This window comes from Sciurus carolinensis, chromosome 2, assembly GCF_902686445.1.
Source record: "Sciurus carolinensis chromosome 2, mSciCar1.2, whole genome shotgun sequence".
In the NCBI taxonomy this organism is placed as follows: domain Eukaryota; kingdom Metazoa; phylum Chordata; class Mammalia; order Rodentia; family Sciuridae; genus Sciurus; species Sciurus carolinensis.
This window is the reverse complement of record NC_062214.1, coordinates 165,682,490-165,697,111: the sequence shown is the minus strand read 5'-3', so window position 1 is coordinate 165,697,111 and position 14,622 is coordinate 165,682,490. Positions and strand designations below refer to the sequence as shown.

Sequence of the window (14,622 nt, the reverse complement as noted above, 5' to 3'; positions counted from 1 at the left end):
CCAAGGCTAGAGATTTACCCAAGGCCTTATAAGAGGAGCCCATCTCCCTTATCCAGCTAGGCTTTTGTAAACACACTTGAAAACCCTTACACACAATCATAATATTGCATTTTGAAACCTTGTGCACAACTATGTATCATTTTAGACTAGAAAATTTATGACACTAGATAGCCTACAAATGTTATGAAAAACTGGTAAGGGGCGCTCAGAATTTGGAGCACTAATCTCCTCTGGGCCCGCCAGTGTATAATAAAGTTTGGTTTCTCCCACTCTTCCAATGCCCTTTGCAGCTTCTTGCGTGATTCCCATTACAGTTTCTTTCTTATTTTTCTCAGTATGCTGCTTCTTCAGAGGAATATTCTGGTGTTAATGTGTCAGGTCCTCAACCCTCTTCGGCTTTTGCCTGGCCCCACATTGATACTTGTGTAACGACACAATAAATGTGCTGCCTCCTCGTCTCCAGCCAACTACTCTGGCCTCCGGACGCCCTGGCCACAGACTCCTGTATCAGTCTCCACCGTGGGATCTGGGTCCTCCAATCCAGCAGAGTCAACCCTGGGGGAACCCTTCGCCTGATCCCCGTCTTAAAGCCATCAAAATTCGTTTGTGTACCGACCGGGCAAATGGAAAGGGGTTTCTTATCTTCAAGTCTCTTCTTTCTTGCTTCTTGGCTCTTCCTACAGGCTCAGGTGCCTCAGGCCCCTGCTTCTCCGACTCCCGCTGCTTCTCCATCTCCTTTACCTCATTCTGTTTCTGCTTCCATTCCCCAGCCCAGCCCACCTAGTCCTCCTGCCATGAGGTCCCACATATACCAGTGTGTAGGGAGTAATCAGCCCAATCATCAGTGGCATGTCCCAGTAAGGAGTATGATATAGCAGCCCCATTCCCCACAAGTAATGGGAGATAATGTTTCACAATTTTCTGCATCCAAACCTGAATTGATTACTAACCAGGAAAAAGGGTTAAAATGCCCTAGGCATCAAGTTTCTGCTAGATCCTGTTAGCTCCTTTCACATCTGTCAAGGCTTACATTGAAATGTAAATGGAGAAAGTCAGAAGGCACAGTGGGAAACCAGTCTCAAACCCAAGGGAAAACAAAGTGCCCATTTTAAATTTCTCCTGGGTTGCCACACAGAACACTCTATCTCTCCCTCTCACCTCTTCTCTCTGCCCTTCTCTTTCTCATTTTCTCATGCTATAATTAATGGCCATTATCATTTTTCTTCTAGGACTTTTGTGTTTCTTAAATGCTATATTTTTGAGCTCATAATTTTGATCCTACATACCTAGGTTAATGATTTTTGATCAGTTCTTTTTATCCAACTCTAGAGTTATTTTTGAACATCTGTTAAATTGCAATGGAGATAAGCATTACAAGGCCTTTGCTTTTGTGTTAAATATAAGGGTGCATAAAAATTAAAATTTTAAAAATGAATCCAAATACTTTTAATTCACGTGATTTAAAAAGGTTCAATTTAAATTGGGTAAACTAATAGAAGTAAAATGTCTTTAAAATTAACTCAAAGTCTCTAGGTGGTCAAAATAATAAAATGTTAATGTTTATAAAATGTCTAACATCAATTTTTCTAGGACTTTTCTTCAACAGGAAAAAGACGGCAAATACTGTTGGTACACTTGTCTAAAATATTGGTTTTTTTACACTTGTCTGATATCTTGGGTTTTTTAACAATAAGATGAGTGAATATCGTGAAACATGAAAGCATTTTGCCACTTCGCCACACAAAAGGAAAGTTAAAAGATTTCTCAGCCTTTCTTTGATTCACGTTTTAAAAGATATAATGTTAAATTGTGTTAATGAAGGCTCATATAGACTCAGGAGTCAATATATGTAAACTTCTTAAAATGATATTTAAGAAAAAATGTGATGCGCAGTAGCAAAAATGGGACAACAGTGACTGAGATTGGGGTCTCTGACTTCATGACTGTGGCATGCCTGGTGCCTGGAAGTGTTCCTGTGCAGGGGCACAAGATGCCTAACTGCTATGGCAGTACTCTCCCTGGGGACGCTCTATATAGGAGTCCTATCGGCTCTGACATTGATCTCAGGCACACAGCTCTTGGGCAGGAAGGATTCTTTTGCTAGATAACCAGTGTTTCATCAGCTCCCTTCTCTGGTTCCTGCCTACCTTGCAGTAACTTTGGACAGTGGACTTCCTTGAGAGCTACACAGAGCTCCTAACATTGCACTTTGCAGCTGTGAAAAAAAAAGTTATGTAGATGTCCTAGTAACTTTCCTGAAAACAAAAAATAATGCTTACATAGTCTTTAACCTAATAATAAGACATGTATAAAGATTGCTGATATAACTCTTTAGATCTGCATTTCCATCAGAGAACAGAGCTCCTTCTGATCTCAGCTTAATCTTCAAAATCTGTGTTTATAAACCTTTATTTTCTAATACTCCTTTGCCCCTCACTGAACTTAAGAATTTGGTCATGCTGGTCATGGCAAAGGAGAAAAAAATTAGCTTCAGGATTAGAACATTTTACCTAAGATTTGTGAAGAGCCACGCCTTACCTGAGATCAGGCTCTGCCTCCCCTCTCACCCTGCTGCATGTTAGAATGACTCCAAAGTAAGCCAGACTTTAACTCATTTACAGGGGATATAATGAATAACTCAGCCAAAATTCAAGATAGTATTGCACAAACTGAATGTTTTACTGTTGGTGATTCCATTTTGTATTTTCCTCATAAACTCTAACTGTTGCCTGATTAATATTTTGCAGAAGTACACCATAGATTAACTTGAAATAAACAGTAAGCCATCACCTATAGGACAGATAATGTAGACCCCAATTAGATAAAAGGGGGTAAATAACTGTAAAGTTATAGACATTGAAATTAAAGCCCAGTACTCTTACTTTATGACTAGTGAGACTGGCTTGCTGGATGGTTAAGATCAGACTTAGAGATTGAGATTAAATACAGAGGCCAAGAAAAGCCAGTATTTGAGTCTTACCCTCAGTCAGCCTGAGTCCAGGGAACAAGAGGACTTCTCTAAGGAGCTTTGAAACTCTGGGTCACACGACCTCCTGAACAGGGAGATTGATGAGGCCACTAGAGGATGAAAAGCCACTCAGTGCACCTGCTGCAGAGGAGGGTCAAGGAAAAAGAGAGACATCCCTGGTGCTTTCAAGGGAAGCCACCTCACTTTGACCATATTGATCTTAGACACCTAGCAAAACAGTTAAAACCCAAATATAGCCATTCTTGGGCATTTAAAAGAAATAATAGTTAAATGTAACTTAAGATGTACACTTGTGTTAGCCCACTAGAACAAAGACTAAAAGCTACAAAAGAGAGTTTCTTAGGCAAATGTGCCTGATAACTATCAAGAGAAACTGCCAGAGTCAGAAGATTTTAGTCAGTTTAAGGCCTACAGACCTTCCTAAGTTACATAGGTAGGCTTAATCTATGTTTGCTAGTATGATTATCCAGCCCTAAGTAACAGAAGTATAGAGATCTCTACTAAACACAGGTTATACCAATAAAGGGATATTTTACAAAAATCAGATGACATTAAGTAGCTTAACTATATTTTCTGGGGACATCAATGACATTAAGAGTTAAATGTTGTGTTTACATTCCTGATAACCTGGACAATGTTAAAGTTCCCAAATAAAGGCCTTGTCCTCTCCAGCCTTTGCTAGGCCTTGTTATGGGAACAACTTCTCAGTTCTTCCACCCCCTAGTGAGGAATTATTGACTTCTGTCACCTTCATGATATTCATTGGCATGTTCCAGATTCTGCAACATTTATATTGTATCAATCTCATTTCAGTACTCATGTCTTTTTGTTCTCTCATAGAAGCACCCACCCCCAGATGCCTTTACAACCTGCTCTTCCCCAACCAGACTTCTACCATGGACCCTTCAATTAACCCAATTTCTAAAAAACAGAACTCCAAACTGCTTACCCATGCCTTCCAGCTTGAAGAAGCCAGATTGGTCATCAACCTCTTTCCTTACAGCAGTAAAGGAGTTCCTAAATTAGAGGGGTGAATGAAGCCAGAATTGGGGACAGGCAGTTAGTGTAGAAATAGGGGATCAGTCAAATCGAGGAAATGAAGTCCATGAAACCATCTGCCTCTGGAAGTCTGGAAGTTGAAGACTGCCCCTGGGAGAATGGACTTTTTATATCTCACCTGCAAAACCAGCCCTAGTCACTTAGGCAGGAAGAAGAGATAAGGTGGGAAAGAACTGGAGAACAAAAGATTTTCTTATAAAAACAGAAAAGGGGGAATGCCAATGTAAAGTATAAAGCTGCTCCCCCACCCTTTCCATTGCAGCCATTTCCCCGCCTCCCAACTACTTGTCAGTCTGTGAACATCCTAGCTAGCTATTGGTTCATCAGTCAGCTTGCAAGTATCCTTCTCCGTTATTGGTTCTGTTAGCCTGGTGGAATTCAACTGCTTAAGGATAGCTACCCCTCCATCTTTTCTCTTGCTTTTTCTCTCCTACTCACTTTCTTTCTTTCTCCTCCTCGCTTTTCCACTCTCTCTAGTGCGCACCCTTTCTCTTTTCCTCTCATTTTCTCTCTTACCCTGCAGGGAGACACTTTGTTTGTTTAATAAACTCCCTTATGTGATTTCCTGTGTCTGGCGTGGTTTTCGTGGGTTTTCTTACATTAAGTACTCAAAGTACAACCAATCCACATTCTTCACAGATTCGGTATTTGTGAATTCTCCTACACACTAAAAATGTATTTGTAACCCCAACATTAATACTGTCAGCACTTTCACAATCACTTGTGAGTTTGCTCAGCATGGGGAAAAATTTGAATTACCTGACTCACATGCTCTCAGCTAAAGCTGAACAGAATGAAATTCTTACCTTGGTTCAGCTCTCATACTGTAAAGGAGTATTCTTTTCACACTCTAGTGCCACACTGTTCTCATTTTTGTACCTTTTTTTGTTTAGAATGGCCTGTTGGTATAGTTTGGAAGGGGTGTCTAGTGTTCTTAAACACAAGATGGTTAAGATATGTCTTAAGAGAAAATGCATGAGTTACAAAAACTTTCTTCAGACATGAGCCATACTGTTTTTGGACATGAACTCAATGTTATTGAATAAGCGAAGTGTATTAAATAAGTTATCTTACAACAGAAACACACATTCAACAAGGTTATGTATTGACAAGCCTGAAAAATATTATGACCAGAGGTTTGTAGGTACCTGACCCTGTAATTCCCTTATGAGAAATGGTTCAAAATCTGCTAATGTAATATTCACAGCAGATTCACAGAAGAAAACTACTGCAAGCAGCAAGAACCAACTTCACTTAAAATACTGCCAAACACTAAATAATGATTAATTACCTTTTCTATTTTATTGCATTTAGTTCATAGGAGGTACTCAAATATCCATTGAAATACTTACCTGAATAAAACAAAAATAAAAAATTGTAAAAAGGAAGACAAATTTCAAATTATTTTTATAAAACAGGTATAACATTGGCCCCCAAACTTCACAAAATTGCACAAACCTTAATGGCAATTGAGAATAATGATGTAAATATCTTAAGTAAGATAAAAAACAAAATAAAATGCAATTAATGGCAATTGAGAATAACGATGTAAATATCTTAAGTAAGATAAAAAACAAAATAAAATGCATACAAAAAGGGGGGAAGCATACTCTAAAATTAAAGGGTGATTTGATATTTTTTAATACAATAAAATCCATATTAACAAAGTTGACAAAAATTATACATTCATCTTCATAACTGCTGAAAACTCAAGTGACAAAATTCAACACCATTCATGTTTAACAAAAAATAAATAAAAATAAAAAGTATTTAAAATAAAAAATACTTTCTTAACCTGAACATATGTGGGTGTGCACTCAGTTAGCCAGCATCTTACTTAATGAGAAACTGCAGATACTTTCACAATTAATATCCCTCAAAATCTTTTCCTTGAATTAGAATAAGGACAATCAAAATTTTATATTTTTCTGTTCAAAATTTGTACTTCCTACTTCTGTCAAGTAAAAACATTTAAAAACGGTAGTAATGAACACTCCTATCAGATCATACTTCCTAATTCCACTTTCTACAAACGACACTTCTTCCAGGTATAGGATGTATTTTCACAAAAAGAGCCAAGGATGTGTTTCTTATAAATTCCACAAATAAATGGGAGTATGCCTATTTATCTTTCCCTGCCTGGATTATTGAACTTAATATAAAGTCATCCAGGTTCATCCATGTTAACACAAATGACAGGATTTCCTCCTTTATTTTTCTTTTTATGAAGGTTGAATGGTTCTCCATTGCGTATAAATACAACATTTTGTTTCTCTGTTCATTCTTTCACTGATGACCTCATAAATTGACTTCATTTCTAATCTAGCCTAACTAATGGTCCAATGAACATGGGAGTGCAGATACCTCTTTGACATACTAATTTCATTTCCTCTGGATGCAAATACATAAATTCCACTGGATCATATGGTAGTTCTATTTTTAATTTTTTTTTTCAGTGCGGAGGATTTGAACCCAGGGTCTTATGCTTGCGAGGTAAGCACTCTACCAACTGAGCTATATCCTCAGCCCCTCCATTTTTAATTTTTAATTAAAATTATTAACTTTTACTTTTTTGAGGAATCTCCATACCATGTTACATAATGGCCATACTAATTATAAGCCCACCAAGAAGGTAAAGGAGTTCCTTTTTCTCATCATCCTTGTCAACACTTATTACTTTCTGTTTTTAATACAGTTATTCTAACAAGTATGAGGTACTCTTTCATTATGGTTTTAATATGTTGGTTAATGATGTTGATCATTTCTTCATAAAACTGTTGGCTCTTTGTGAGTTTTTGTTGCCTGTTTGTTGGCTATTTGTATGTCTTCTTTGAGAAATGTCTACTCAGGTCCTTTGTGCATTTTTTAAATCAGATTGTTTTCTTGCTATTGAGTTGTTTGAATTCCTTATCTATTTTGGATATTTACTCTAATGAGATATATGGTTTGCAAGTATTTTCTCCCATTCGATTTGTTACCTCTTCTCCCTGTTGACTGTTTCCTTTACTGTACAGAAGTGTTTTTAGTTTGACGTCAATTTTTGCTTTTGTGGTTGTATCCAAAAAAAGCCTTATATACCTATACCAAACTCATGGAACTTCCCCGTTTGTTTTTTTTTTCCTACTAATTCAATAGATTCAGGTCTTACATTAAAGTCTCATTTATTCTGAATTGATTTTTATATGTGGAATGAGATGACAGTCAAGGTTTGGGTATCCCTCCAGGGTCCATTGTAACTGGTGGCTTGGTACAACAGGTGGCAGTATTGGGAAGTGCTATGGAACCCTTTGAGAGGGACTGCATATTTAAAAGGTCAGAGGTCTTTAAAAGAATACAGGGTCTGTGCAAAGTTTATTTATTTTCTATTTTAATAATGTGTCCATAGTTGAAAATGGGGTACTAAAGCCTCTAATACCATTGTATTGTAATCTACCACTTTCTTCAGTTCTATTAACATTTGCTTTATAAATATTTAGGTGCTCTGATTTTGTGTGCATATATCTTTACAATTATCATATCTTACCATGAATTGGCCCTTTTATCATATATAATTACCTAATTTATCTCTTTTGAGATAAATTTTTATTTAAAGTCTATTTTATCAGACCTAAGTTTACCTATTCCTTTTCTCAGTTGGCTTCTGTTTGCATGTAGTATCTTCTCCTATCCTTCACCCTTCAATCTGTATGTACTTTAAGGTGAAGCAAGTCTCATAAGCTGCACACACCTATGTATTTTTAGTCCATTCAGTCACTTTATAGCTTATTCTTGAAGAATTTAACCCCTTTACATTATAGGTAACTATGGATAGGATTTACTACGTACCCCATTTTGTTAATTGTTTTCTGACTTTGCAATGTGTGGGTGTGGGTGTATGTAAGGATACTTAGTTGTTTTTCTCTAGCTCTCTTCCTCTGTGATTGGACAATTTTTGCTAGTGGTATGCTTTGATTCTTTTTATCTTTTGTGTATTTATTGGTGCCTGTGTGTATGTGTATGTGTATGTGTGTATGTGTGTGTGTGTGTGTGTGTTTACCATAAGGTTTACCTAAAGTAGAGCTAACAGGCTTTTAACTTTTTCATTGCATAAAATAAACCTATACTTTTATTCCATCTTCCTGCTATATTTTAGACATCACAATTTACATTTTTATATCATTTTATATCCTTTAAACAATTTAGTGCACTTATTTTAAATAATTTCCTCTTGTAAACTTCATACCAAAAGTATGAGTGATTTATAATGGGTGGGTGATTATGTTATTAGTTTGAATTTGACAGTATATATAATTTTACAGTAAATTTTATACTTCCACATATTTTTTTTCTTTTTATATATGACAGTAGAATGTATTTAGATATATCATGTATACATGGGGTATAAGTTCTCATTTTTGTGGTTGCACATGATGTGGAGTCACACTGGGCATGTATTCGTATATGAATATAGGAAAGTTTCCTATTCCCAACCATCTCCCTTCCCCCCACTCTTCCCTGTCCAATCTGGTGAACCTCTACTCCTTCCCCGACTCCAGTCTATTGTGAGTCAGATCTACATATCAGAGAGAACATTTGGCCTTTGGTTTTTGGGGATTGGCTTATTTCACTTAGCATGATAATCTCCAGTTCCATCCGTTTACCAGCAAATGCCATAATTTCATTCTTCTTTATGACTGAATAACATTTCATTGTTTATATATACCACATCCATTAATCTGTTGTAGGGCACCTAGGTTGGTTCCTTAGCTTAGCTATTGTGAACTGAGCTGCTATATAAACATTGATGTGGTCACATCAATACAGTATGCTGATTTTAAGTCCTTTGGGTATATACCAAGGAGTGGGATAACTGGGTCAAATGGTGATTCCATTCCAAGTTTTCTGAGGAATCTCCATACTGCTCTCCACAGTGGTTGCACCAATTTGTGGTCCCATCGCCAATGTATGAGTGTACCCTTTTCCCATATCCTCACCAACATTTATTGTGACTTGTATTCTTGATAATTGTCGTTCTGACTGGAGTGAGATGAAACCTCAGTGTAGTTTTAATTTGCATTTCTCTAATTGCTATTAGCGTTGATCATTTTTTTCATGTATTTGTTGAACGATCATATTTCTTCTTCTGTGAAGTCTCCAGTTCTTTTGCCCTCTTATTGATTGGGTTATTTTTTTATTTTTATTTTTTGGTGTATTTTTTGGTTTTTTTAGTTCTTTATATATCCTGGAGATTAATGCTCTGAGGTGCAGGTGGTAGAGATTTTCTCCCATTCTGTAGGCTCTCTGTCCACATTCTTGATTGTTTCCTTTGCAGCAAAAAAGCTTTTTAATTTGATACCATCCCATTTATTGATTCCTGATTTTACTTCTTGTGCTTTAGGAGTCTTGTTGAGGAATTCAGTTCCTAAGCTGACACAAACTTCCATATATTTTCATGTTATCAATTATATCCTTTCTTTTCAGCTTGAAGAACTCACTTTAATACTTCTTGTAAGATAGTCTAATGATGATGAATGTCATTTGCTTCTGTATACTTGGAAAAGCCCTGAATTCTCCATTTCTGAAGGACAGTTTTGATGGTACAATGTTCATGTTTGGCAGTTTTTTCCTTCTGCATATTAAATATATCATCCCATTGTCTTCTGGTGGAAGAATCAACCACTAGTCTTACAGAAATTACATGTTATATACTTCTTTTCTATTTTCACCTTCAGGATCCTCTTTGCTTTTTGAATATGTGATTATTAACACTTTGATTGTAATGCCTAAAATTTGTCATGTTTGGATTGAGTCTAACTAGAGACTTCTTATATTCTTGTATCTTTTATATCTTCTAAATTTGGAAAGCTGTCTTCTATTTCTTTAACAAGTTTTCTACTCTTTTCTTATCTCCTTTATGACCTCATATAACTTGAAAATTAGCTCTCTTGATGTGGTTCTATAAATTCTATGAGCTTTTTTCATTTCTTTTCTGACCATATATTGTTAAATAACTTCTTGCAGTTCAGAGATTCCTCTGCTTAGTCAATTCAGCTAATAATGATCACTGCATTTTTCATGTCATTCATTGTATATGGGAACTCCAAATTTTTTATTTTTTCCATAATTTTAATCTCTACTAAATCTCTCATTTTGATCTTTATTGTATGCCTCCTCTCATGGATTGCTTCTCTTTATTTTCTTGAAGTAAAGTAAGTTTTCTTAAATCAATTATTTTTAATACTTTGTCAAGCAGTTAGTACTTTGCCATTTTCTTGAGTCCACCTTCTGGGAGACTATTGTGCTCTTTTGGTTATATCTCTCTGGTTTTTTTTTATTTCTTATTGCCTTACATCGAGGTCTATGTATTTAATGGAAGGGTCACCTCATGAAGACTGAACAGATTAGTTTAACTGTGGGAAGACCTTTTAAATTGGGGAGTGCATGGGTATCTTCTTAGTGGAGTTCACTGGTTTCTGTACCAGTGAAAGTATCAGCTGTATAGTCTTGGCAGCTATTTTAGCTGAGATCAATGCTGACCCTGGTATCTAATTTTATGGATGTCTGCAGTGGCTGCAAGGATTGCTGGGGTCTTTGGTAGTTACAATGCCTAAGGTCCTCCCAATCTTTTATCCTCCACCAAGGAAACTGTGGCTGATTGGATCCTTCCTGGCACTGAGACTAGTTTGTGGGCTCACTTGCTCTCAGGGTGACACTGGTTTGCTGTACCTATAGAACTGAGACCTGAAGCATGGACTCACATGGAAAGATTACAGTTCTGGGATCCTGACACTGGTGCCCAGAAAGTGAGCATGTCATGTTGGTAACAGTATGCAAAGTGCAGATGCTATGCAAGAGCCAGGGAGCTATGAATGAAAACATCGGTTCACTCAGAGTTAGAGTAGCTCCAGGATCACAGTGAGGTCTAGCTCTCTATGGTAATTTAACCACTGGTTTGGAGCATGAATACAGGCAGCAAGGGCTTGGCTCTGTGGCCAGGAACTAGTTCACTATGATGACAGTTCTGGTGGAAGTCCCTAAGTAATCACGAAGCCTGGGTCTACAGAGCACGCATTTGCAAAGTAGACACAGCTCCAGGGTCAAGGCACACATAAAACTGAAGTAAGTGATGAAGCTTTTCTTAAAGCAACAACCACTTCTTATTGAAGCAGGGGTATATAGCCCTGTCTTCCTCTCGGAGGTGAACTGGGGGTAATGGCTGCTGGTTACTTCAGTGGCAAGAAATATCCAAGTCCTTTACACAGTCAACCACTGGGGACCATGGTGGCTTCAACTTAGTGCTAGTATCAGTAGCTTCCAATTTCTTTGCTTCCAGTCATCTCTTTGTGTATCAGGTATGCTAATCTCACCAGTGATCCTTTCAATGTAAATTTTCTCCTGTTTTTTTTTTTTTTTTTCCCCTCCACTATATTGCTAAAGATTCTTTAATGGGTCCTTGTATTAATCAGCTTTTCGCTGCTGTGGCCAAAATACCTGAGAAGAACAACTTACAGGAGGAAAAGTTTATTTTGGCTAATGATTTCAGAGGTTCAGTTCATGGTCAATCAATTCCTTTGCATTGGGCCTGAGGTAAGATAGAACATCATGATGGAAGGGTGTGGCAGTAGAAAGTGCTCAGATTCCTTGTAGTCAGGAATCAGAGAGGGAGAGTATGAGGAATCAAGGACAAAATATAGTCCCTAAAATCATGCCCCAAGTGATCTACTTCCTTAACCATGCCTAACTAACTACCTATAGTTACCACCCAGTAGTTCATTGAAACTACTAATCTACCATGTGGATTAATCCATTCATAAAATAACAGCCCAAGTCACTGCCTAAAGGTTCTACCTCTGAACCTTGCTGCATTATAGATCATGCCTTCAAAACATGAAGTTTTGGGGTAACATTTCTGAACTGAAACCATAACAGCCCTTAAGCCCAATCTCGGCTCTTTTGATTTGTAGGTAGACTTCCATATTTGGTTTTTGTTGGAGAGGATAAAGGCTGGTAATTCCCACATCACCATGCTTAGGGAAACATCCCTCACTACTCTCATAGGCCTAATTTAAACTACTAGAAAAGTTACTTAGCACAGAACCTGGCATAATAAGTGATTAGAACAAATGAAAAAGAAATAGCATACAAAGAAATATGGTTAACAGTTTTCTCCAACAGATTAAGGATAGTAATCAACAAATGCAGAATGCATGAACTGTGATACCTAGAAATTTATAGTTATTTACATATGTTTTACTGAATTACAGTATTTTTAAAGAAGAGATTTTTTAAAAGGGAGCGTGAAAAAAAAAGATCACTTTCAAAATAGTATCAATTATGCTGATAGATTACTATTCAATAGTCAAAACGAAGTCAGAAGAGAAAGAAGTAATATATCAAAATGCTAACAGAAAATCACTGTCAACCTAAAACGGTTATAGTGTACCAAAAGGTGGAAAAAAATCTCATCCCAATAACAAAAGTCAAAACAATGACATTTTCAAATAGACAATAAACAAGTCTGTCACACTTTGAAAGAATTTTTGAATACAGTATGCCAAAAATGAGGGAATATGTCCCTGAAAAGGAAGCTATGAGTAGAAATGATAACCAAAAACTTGGTAAATATATAAGAAAAGCTAAACAAACACAGTTAAAAACAACATATTTGCTTTAGGGTACAAAGAAAAGAACTAAAAAATTGGAAACAAATAAATGAATTTAGGTCTCGAACAGTACTTATTCACAAGTGATAATTTTTATTTTTTTAGTGAAAGGATGAAATACATCAGAAAATAAAGTAAATGAAGCTAAAACCATATCTTATGTGATAAGACCATATTAGTAGAGTGAAAATTTATATGATCAGTGCTACTAATACAGAAATATATGACAAAGACCAAACTTTTCCATGATAAAAACATTTATTTAAAACTTCAAACTAGAAATAGAAAGGAACTTCCACGGCATAAATATAATTTCATAAATTATATTTTATAGAAAAACAAAAACAAAAAAAGTCAGTTTATTTCTTAATCAATAGAAAAAGGATGAAAACTTTCTTCTTAGCATCAGGAAAATGAAAAAGGATGCCTGCTTTCACTATTGATTTTTTTTTTTTTTTTTGCAGTGCTGGGGATCAAACCCAGGGCTTTGTGTTTGCAAGGCAAGCACTCTACCAACTGAGCTATCTTCCCAGCCCCTGCTTTCACTATTTATATTTGAGAAATAATAGGTATTCATAATAGGAAGAAAGAATTGATACTACCTGTATTTCCCGAACCATGAAACATAGAAAGCCCTAAAGAATCCACAATGAATCAGAACTATTAAACTATTATAAAAATAAGAATATATATTAAACTATTAAATTTAGCAAAATCACAGGATGTAACATGAATATACAAAAATAAATTATATTTTATACACTAGCAATGAATAATCCAAAATGAAATTTAGTTAATAGTAACAAAAATATAAAATGTTTAGAAATCATTCTCTTTAAAAAATAAGATACCCACACTGAAGATTACAAAATGATTCTGAAAGTAAAGATTTAGCAATTGGAAGACAAATACATGTTCACAAACTGGAAAATATACTACTGCTGAGATAGCATTACAATCTGCTTCAAAATTCCAATAGTGTTTTCTGCAGAAATGAAAAATCTCATCCTAAAGATTATATGGAATTGCAAGACACTCTGAATAGCCAAAACAATCCTGTGAAAGATGAACAAAGTTGGAGCATTCACATTTTCTGATTGCAGAACTTATTAGAAAGCTACACTAATCATAACAGAGTGTTACTGGCCTAAGAATGTACATAAAAATCTATGGAATAGAATTGGCAGTCTAGAAATAAACCTATACATTCATTGGCAGATGATTTTTGAAAAGGGTGCCAGACCACTCAATGCAGAATGTTCTCTCAATGAATGGTACTATAACAACAAGATATATATATGAAAAAGAACTGAGACCAATACCTGAAATCATTTACAAAAACTAACTGAAATGGATCAAAGATCTAAATATTAAGAGCAAATTCTATAAAACTTTCAAGAAAATAATAATAATTTTAGCAGTGGTTTCTTAGATTTGACACAAAAATACAAAATAATAAATGAGCTTCATCAAAATTAAAACTTTGATTCCACAAAAAAGTCTATTAAAACTAATAATGGAATTGAGAAAAGTTACAGGAATATTATGAATATTCTGAGAAGTAAATCAAGAAAATACTTTCACCTAAGAGAAAAAAATGACAGAAATAAACTTGACCATGGAGGTTAAAGACTTCTGTACTGAAAACTACAAAGAGGTATTGAAAGAAATTACATACAAATACACTGAAAAACAACCACATTGAAGGGTTCAACTTACTGTTGTTACAGTGTTAATACTACCCAAAAAAAATCTACAGATTTAATGCAATCACTAACAAAATTCCATGGCATTTACTAAAATAGAATAATCCACCCTATAAATTTACATGGATTCTCAAGGGCCCCTAAATGATTTTTTGAAAAAAAACAAATTTAGATGTTTAACACTTTCTAATTTCAAAACATACTACTAAGCTAGAGTAACCAAATA

General features: G+C 35.6%; 1 protein-coding gene across 20 annotated transcripts in view; it reads right to left on the bottom strand.

Annotated features, from left to right (window-relative positions):
• Positions 1–14,622, bottom strand: part of Gphn (gephyrin) — a 641,988-nt gene that overhangs the window by 517,148 nt on the left and 110,218 nt on the right. The gene's annotated exons all lie outside the window — the stretch shown is intronic.